The following is an 8,921-nucleotide window of genomic DNA, read 5'->3' on the forward strand; positions in this document are numbered from 1 at the left end:
CGGATCGGAGCGAAGTCAGACCTCCAACCTCAGCATCACACCCCATCAGGACTGATGAATGAGAGATGAATGGGACATGCCCATGTTTGTAAGTTCCTCTCTGGAAGATCACAACTTCGAGTAGTCCTATGTCTGTGTGTTATGAAAAGCCTCAGTGGTTGTAGATCTATATTTAGATTAGCCTACGTAGTAGCTATTTATTTAAGTTTCTGTAACATGTGTAAAATAATAGCAAAGAAATATCCTTCTAGTTTTAGAAAATGGTCTTTGTAATTTGATAAATCGTCGCTTGTGAGAGGTTGTGTCCCATACAGCAGCTCCACGTAGTGTTGACCATTGCTCCAAGTCAACAGCAGAGGTCGCTCTTATCCACTCCTTTATTCAATTCAATTCAAGGGGCTTTATTGGCATGGGGAAACATATATTGCCAATGCAAGTGGTTTGTGATACTGTGATATTGTCAGTATTGTATTGACAAATGAATAGTTTCCCTTCGACTGAAGCGAATATATTTCCATCATCTCTGAACCGATTGAATAATCAAGTTGTGTAGAATTAAGAATTCGAGTTTGACCTTATTATAGCCTATTTAAAACACGCCAGAAGCTTAGATGTTGTATTCATATATATATATATATATATATATATATATATATATATATATATATATATATATATATATATATATATATATATAATTATTACAATTATAGGTTGACAGATTTAAGAAAATTATTTAAATACAACTGTCACAAAAATAGGCCTTCAACAGCAAAATGTACATGTTCTTTTCATTACGACATTTTGAGAGTTTTGCCTAAAAACAGCGATCTTACAGAGACTAGTTTTACAGTGACCGTATGATGGAATTAGAATACTGGTTTAATCGGATCTTTATGGATCACACAGGACATTTTATATTTTACCCCCTGTTCACTCACACCTCAAAAAGAGCCATTCTGTAGAGGAAACGCACACCTGTGTTAGGTAGTAGGCGCGAGCTTTTCAAACCGACCGCCTGCAGCGGCAGCAGCAGGTTGCGACGCGGTAGCGGCAGTGACTATCTGACGGTTGCTCTGCTATTTGAACTATGTGATTTACTGGCGAACAGCGGCACATAATACAGGGGGCTAGAGCGGGTACACCCTCATAATTAGCAGTGGGGGTGGCAGTGGGTAGGAGGTTCTACTGGCGTGACGTAGAAATTGGCCGTGTCTTTCTTGTTTGGAGACTCGATGCTTCTCTCTCTCCCTCTGATCAGTGGAGGGGGGAGACGAGCTATCACCCAGCAGCGGATACCGCGTGCGACTCCGGTAAATGACTCTTCCCCATTCACACCCCCACTACCCTAACCACATACACACTAACCACTTCCTCCATGCTTGTCTCTTTACATATCAATCGCRCACTGCTTGTGATCACCACCACCATAATCATTGTTTCTGTTTATTTATTTTTAGTTCTTGTGCAAAACAGAGACATCTCTGTTTTCTCCACCTCTCCGCTCCCTGCTGGATCCCTTCTGGGGGGATAATAACACGACACCATTGAGTCAGCCTACGGCCGTAGAGTTCTGCTCCATTTCTCGTCTGTTCTGAATGACGGGCGGACGGTTCGACTTCGATGATGGAGGAACATACTGCGGAGGGTGGGAGGACGGCAAAGCCCACGGACATGGCATCTGTACCGGGCCAAAGGGCCAGGGCGAGTACGCCGGCTCCTGGTCGCACGGCTTTGAGATAGTGGGGGTGTACACCTGGCCCAGCGGGAATATGTACCATGGCTACTGGTCCCAGGGGAAGCGGCATGGACTGGGAGTAGAAACCAAAGGGAAGTGGATTTACCGCGGTGAGTGGAGTCACGGCTTCAAGGGTCGCTATGGACTCCGACAGAGCCACAATACACCTGCGAGGTACGACGGGACGTGGAGTAACGGGCTACAGGACGGGTATGGGATTGAGACCTACGGCGACGGTGGTAAGATACCCGTTATAGCCTACTGTTATAGAGGATGGACATGTTGTTTTGGAAATTGCGTGTGTGTCTCTTTTAAAAAACGCGAACCAGTGGGATCTGTCTTGGCTATCTGTTGTGGTTTGGCGTGCGAAGAGGTTCATGCACACAGAGGCCAGATAATGGACATGTGACTATAGGGTTTTTGCAGATTTATTATAGGGATGTTATTATACCAATTCACATTCAGACTGATTGGGGATTTTGACTTTAGCTCTATTACGTGCACGTTAACATGCTCGCCTTGCATGTCCCATAAAATATTTTATTTAGTCCTGTAATAAATAGGTTCCCCATAATTATTTTGGATTGAATAACATCCTCATTGATTTATTTAAATATAAGCATCATTTCTAGGCTATCTGTGCTAGGTGTACAGGTATATGACTAAATCAATTATTACGTGAACGTCTTAATTAGGCATTGGGCCGCTACCAGGACAGCTTCAATGTGCCTTGGCATACATTCTACAAGTGTCTGGAACGCTATCGGACGGAACGCTACACCATTATTCAACCTGATCTCAGAACATTTCATATGATTCTCTATGCAAATTCGAGACACTCCATGTAGTATGATATGTTGCGTTTTGTATGGTATGTATTCATTTGTGGATGTCCATCACCCATTTTGGTACAATATATTACGAATTTGCAAAACTTCAAATATGTTATGAATTTGCAAAACATATATGTTATGAATTCTACCTAGGTGGCTAACATTAGCTAACTGGCTAATGTTAGCTAGGCTAGCAGTTAGGGTTAAGTTTAGGAGTTAGGTTAATGGGTTAAGGTTAGGGATTGGGTTAGCTAACATGCTAAGTAGTTGCTAATTAGCTAAAATGCTAAAGTTGTCATTAACCCTCTATCTTATGTAACCATACCAAAGGTAACATATCATACTAATTAGTGTCCCGGATTTACTTTACTATGTTACGTCTAGCCTATGAGACCAGGCTGTTCCACGATAAATTCCATCCATTCCAAATTCCGTTTTTGTTGATGTCGGTGGAAAACGGCGCTGCTCCAGAATCTCCCATAAGTGTTCAATCGAGTTGAGATCTGGTGACTGAGACACAACCACAACCACACACACACCCTTTAAACCCCCTATTCTCTTTTGAGACCCTCTTTCAAAGTCACTGAGATCTCTTCTTCTAATTGGAACTGGGCATTTTATACGTGATTTATACGAGGTTCATACAGAAATGGTTTGTCGAAAATGGTGTGGAAGAACATGACTGGCCTGCACAGAGCAATGACCTCAACCTCATCGAACACTTTTGGGATTAATTGTAACGCAGACTGTGAGCCAGGCCTAATCGTCCAACATCAGTGTCCGACCTCACTTGTGCTCTTGTGGCTGAATGGAAGCAAGTCCCCACAGCAAATGTTCCAACATCTAGTRGAAAGCCTTCCCAGAAGAGTGGAGGCTGTTATAGCAGCAATGTTCCAACATCTAGTGGAAAGCCTTCCCAGAAGAGTGGAGGCTGTTATAGCAGCAATGTTCCAACATCTAGTGGAAAGCCTTCCCAGAAGAGTGGAGGCTGTTATAGCAGCAATGTTCCAACATCTAGTGGAAAGCCTTCCCAGAAGAGTGGAGGCTGTTATAGCAGCAATGTTCCAACATCTAGTGGAAAGCCTTCCCAGAAGAGTGGAGGCTGTTATAGCAGCAATGTTCCAACATCTAGTGGAAAGCCTTCCCAGAAGAGTGGAGGCTGTTATAGCAGCAATGTTCCAACATCTAGTGGAAAGCCTTCCCAGAAGAGTGGAGGCTGTTATAGCAGCAATGTTCCAACATCTAGTGGAAAGCCTTCCCAGAAGAGTGGAGGCTGTTATAGCAGCAATGTTCCAACATCTAGTGGAAAGCCTTCCCAGAAGAGTGGAGGCTGTTATAGCAGCAATGTTCCAACATCTAGTGGAAAGCCTTCCCAGAAGAGTGGAGGCTGTTATAGCAGCAATGTTCCAACATCTAGTGGAAAGCCTTCCCAGAAGAGTGGAGGCTGTTATAGCAGCAATGTTCCAACATCTAGTGGAAAGCCTTCCCAGAAGAGTGGAGGCTGTTATAGCAGCAATGTTCCAACATCTAGTGGAAAGCCTTCCCAGAAGAGTGGAGGCTGTTATAGCAGCAAAGGGGGGGACCAACTCCATATTAATGCCCATGATTATGGAATGAGATGTTCGTCGAGCAGCTGTCCACATACTTTTGGTGTATATATTTACATTATTTTGCTAAATTATTTCCACGGCTATGGGTGAGGGTGAGGGTTAAGGTTGGGTTAAGAGGTATGTATTTATGTATGTAGGGTGAGCGCTGGGGTGAGGGTTGCGTTAAGAGGTATGTATGTAGGGTTAGGGTTTGGGTGAGCGTTGGAGTGAGATTGGGGTGAGGGTTGGGATGAGAGTGAGCGTTGAGGTGAGCGTTGGTTTAAGAGGTATTTATTAGGGCTGCACAATTTGGACCAAAAATCGAATAAATAACTTAAAGCAAAAACWTTTTTTTTTCAAAACTTGGTAATTCCCTCAGACGTGGTTAAAACAAATGTAGAGAACACGTGATGGTCTTTACCACGTTTGGTACATTATCAGTTTGCACACATTTTGCTACTCATTCACGCCCCCAGGCGGCGAAGCTTCTCTCAAACCCCAGCGACATGTTTCCTCTCTGTGGTCTCTGGGGGAGTAGCCTATGATGTTTGCAMGCACTGACCTTTCAGTTGAAAATACTCATCTATAAAGTGTACTGTCATACTGATGTAGGTCTTGTTTGTTCTACCGGAACAAAGGTCTGCTGTAGTCGCGTAATAATCAATACGTGTGAGTTCTGTTTCAACTCTTCCCTTATTTTTCTTATACAGTGTTGGGATGGCGACTTGGGCAAAATACTGTATGAACCAGATATAATTTATATCTTCTGTCCAGCTTGTTTCTCATCTTCTTGAAGCTCTCTTTACTGACAGTATAAATAGGAGTCTTCGGCTAGGTGATAGCTAGCTGATAGGTAGGTGATAGGTAGGTGATAGCTAGCTGATAGGTAGGTGATAGCTAGCTGATAGCTAGCTGTAGGTAGGTGGAATAGGTAGGTGATAGCTAGCTGATAGGTTAGGTGATAGCTAGTTGATAGCTAGGTGATAGCTAGCTGATAGCTAGATGATAGCTAGGTGATAGCTAGGAGATAGCTAGATGATGCTAGGTGATAGCGATGTGATAGGTAGGTGATAGCTAGCTGATAGGTAGGTGATAGGTAGCTGATAGCTAGATGATAGCTAGGTGATAGCTAGGAGATAGCTAGCTGATAGCTCGACGATAGCTAGGTGATAGCTAGATGATAGCGATGTGATAGCTAGGTGATAGCTAGCTGATAGGTAGGTGATAGCTAGCTGATAGCTAGATGTAGCTAGGTGATTAGCTAGGAGATAGCTAGCTGATAGCTCGACGATAGCTAGGTGATAGCTAGATGATAGCGATGTGATAGCTAGGTGATAGCATTTGATAGCCTTGGTGAGTCTGTGTGTCTGCGAGATTTTTTATTTTTAATGGTGTTACACTTGAAAACGCATCGGCAAAGCGCTGCGGCGTTTTTCCACCAAACAATCGTTGTAAAGTAGGGGATGGTTCCTCTTCAAATTATTGAATAAATGTGTCGTGTTCCTGCTCTTGTTGTCGACACAACTCTGAGGCCCTTTTCTACACAACACGGTTTCGCTTTGCTGAATAACTGCTTACCACTGAAGACGTACTGAATACCCTGAAGTAAACTGAAGACGTACTGAAATACTGCCACACACGATTGAAGACGAGCTGAAATACTGCCGTACCACTGAAGACGTGCTGTAATACTGCCGTACCACTGAAGAGGCTGAAATACGCCTAACCTACTGAGACGTGCTGTAATACTGCCATGCACTGAAGATGTGCTGAATACTGCCGTCCACTGAAGACGTACTGTAATACTGCGTACCACTGAAGACGTGCTGAAATACTGCCGTACCACTGAAGATGAGCTGAAATACTGCCGTACCACTGAAGATGTGCTGAAATACTGCCGTACCACTGAAGATGTGCTGAAATACTGCGTACCACTGAAGACGTACTGAAATACTGTCGTACCACTGAAGACGTACTGAAATACTGCCGTACACTGAAGACGTACTGAAATACTGCCGTACCACTGAAGACGAGCTGAAATACTGCCGTACCACTGAAGACGAGCTGAAATACTGCCGTACCACTGAAGACGTGCTGTAATACTGCCATGCCACTGAAGATGTGCTGAAATACTGCGGTACCACTGAAGACGTACTGTAATACTGCCGTACCACTGAAGACGTGCTGAAATACTACCGTACACTGAAGATGAGCTGAAATACTGCCATACCACTGAAGATGTACTGAAATACTGCCGTACCACTGAAGACGAGCTGAAATACTGCCATACCACTGAAGATGTACTGAAATACTGCCATACCACTGAAGACGTGCTGAAATACTGCCACAACACTGAACACGTGCTGAAATACTGCCATACCACTGAAGACGTGCTGAAATACTGCCATAACACTGAAGACGTGCTGAAATACTGCCATACCACTGAAGATGAGGTGAAATACTGCCATACCACTGAAGACTTGCTGAATACTGCCGTACCACTGAATACGTACTGAAATACTGCCATACCACTGAAGATGAGGTGAAATACTGCCGTCCCACTGAATACGTACTGAAATACTGCCGTACCACTGAAGACGTGCTGAAATACTGCCGTACCACTGAAGATGATGTGAAATACTGCCGTCCCACTGAAGATGAGGTGAAATACTGCATGCCACTGAAGATGTGCTGAAATACTGCCATACCACTGAAGTGAGGTGAAATACTGCCATACCACTGAAGACGTACTGAAATACTGCCGTACCACTGAAGACGTACTAAAATACTGCCGTACAACTGAAGACGTACTGAAATACTGCCGTACCACTGAAGACGTACTGAAATACTGCCGTACCACTGAAGACGTACTGAAATACTGCCGTACCACTGAAGACGTCTGAAATACTGCTGTACCACTGAAGACGTACTGAAATACTGCCGTACCACTGAAGATGATGTGAAATACTGCCGTACCACTGAAGATGAGGTGAAATACTGCCGTACCACTTAAGATGAGGTGAAATACTGCCGTACCACTGAAGATGAGCTGAAATACTGCCGTACCACTGAAGACGTACTGAAATACTGCCATACCACTGAAGATGAGGTAAAATACTGCCGTACCACTGAAGACGTGCTGAAATACTGCCATACCACTGAAGATGAGGTGAAATACTGCCATACCACTGAAGATGAGCTGAAATACTGCCATACCACTGAAGATGAGCTGAAATACTGTCATACCACTGAAGATTTGCTGAATACTGCCGTACCCAGAAGATGAGGTGAAATACTACCGTACCACTGAGATGAGGTGAAATACTGCCGTACCACTGAAGATGAGCTGAAATACTGCCATACCACTGAAGATGAGCTGAAATACTGCCTACCACTGAAGATGAGCTGAAATACTGCCATACCCACTGAAGATGAGGTGAAATACTGCCGTACCACTGAAGATGAGTTGAAATACTGCCATACCACTGAAGATGAGGTGAAATACTGCCGTACCACTGAAGATGAGGTGAAATACTGCCGTATCACTGAGATGAGGTGAAATACTGCCATACCACTGAAGATGTGCTGAATACTGCCATACCACTGAAGATGAGGTGAAATACTGCCGTACCACTGAAGATGAGGTGAAATACTGCCATACCACTGAAGATGAGGTGAAATACTGCCATACCACTGAAGACGTGCTGAAATACTGCCGTACCACTGAAGACGTACTGAAATACTGCCGTACCACTGAAGACGTACTGAAATACTGCCGTACCACTGAGACGTACTGAAATATGCGTACCACTGAAGAGTACTAAACTGCCGTACACTGAAGACGTACTGAAATACTGCCGTACCACTGAAGATGAGGTGAAATACTGCCGTACCACTGAAAATGAGGTGAAATACTGCCGTACCACTGAAGATGAGCTGAAATACTGCCGTACCACTGAAGACGTACTGAAATACTGCCATACCACTGAAGATGAGCTGAATACTGCCATACCACTGAAGATGAGCTGAAATACTGCCATACCACTGAAGATGTGCTGAAATACTGCCGTACCACTGAAGATGAGGTGAATACTACCGTACCACTGAAGATGAGGTGAAATACTGCCGTACACTGAAGATGAGCTGAAATACTGCCATACCACTGAAGATGAGCTGAAATACTGCCATACCACTGAAGATGAGCTGAAATACTGCCATACCACTGAAGATGAGGTGAAATACTGCCGTACCACTGAAGAGAGGTGAAATACTGCCATACCACTGAAGATGAGCTGAATACTGCCGTACCACTGAAGACGTACTGAAATACTGCCGTACCACTGAAGATGAGGTGAAATACTGCCGTACCACTGAAGACGTACTGAAATACTGCCGTACCACTGAAGACGTACTGAAATACTGCCGTACCACTGAAGATGAGGTGAATACTGCCATACCACTGAGACGTACTGAAATACTGCCGTACCACTGAAGACGTACTGAATACTGCCGTACCACTGAGTGAGGTGAAATACTGCCATACCACTGAAGACGTACTGAAATACTGCCATACCACTGAAGATCCTTATTTGGCACCAAATCGACGTTCTCGTTAGCGCTAGCAGCACTCTGTGAAGCCCTTTCTTTCCTCACAGGCATCTAACTACGCACTCTATACAGGGATGCTTGTGATTGGCCAGCATGTGCATGCCATGCAGAGTGAGAGAGCCCGCTTGTGGATTGGTCAGCCTCCTCGTGTGA

The 8,921-nt window shown here is 44.3% G+C and overlaps 1 pseudogene; it reads left to right on the forward strand.

Moving 5' to 3' along the window:
* On the forward strand, positions 1-2,363 carry LOC112075573 (junctophilin-1 pseudogene; annotated as a pseudogene).
* Positions 2,364-8,921: the final 6,558 nt, after the last annotated feature.

This window comes from Salvelinus sp. IW2-2015, unplaced genomic scaffold, assembly GCF_002910315.2.
Source record: "Salvelinus sp. IW2-2015 unplaced genomic scaffold, ASM291031v2 Un_scaffold3241, whole genome shotgun sequence".
Taxonomy (NCBI): Eukaryota; Metazoa; Chordata; class Actinopteri; order Salmoniformes; family Salmonidae; genus Salvelinus; species Salvelinus sp. IW2-2015.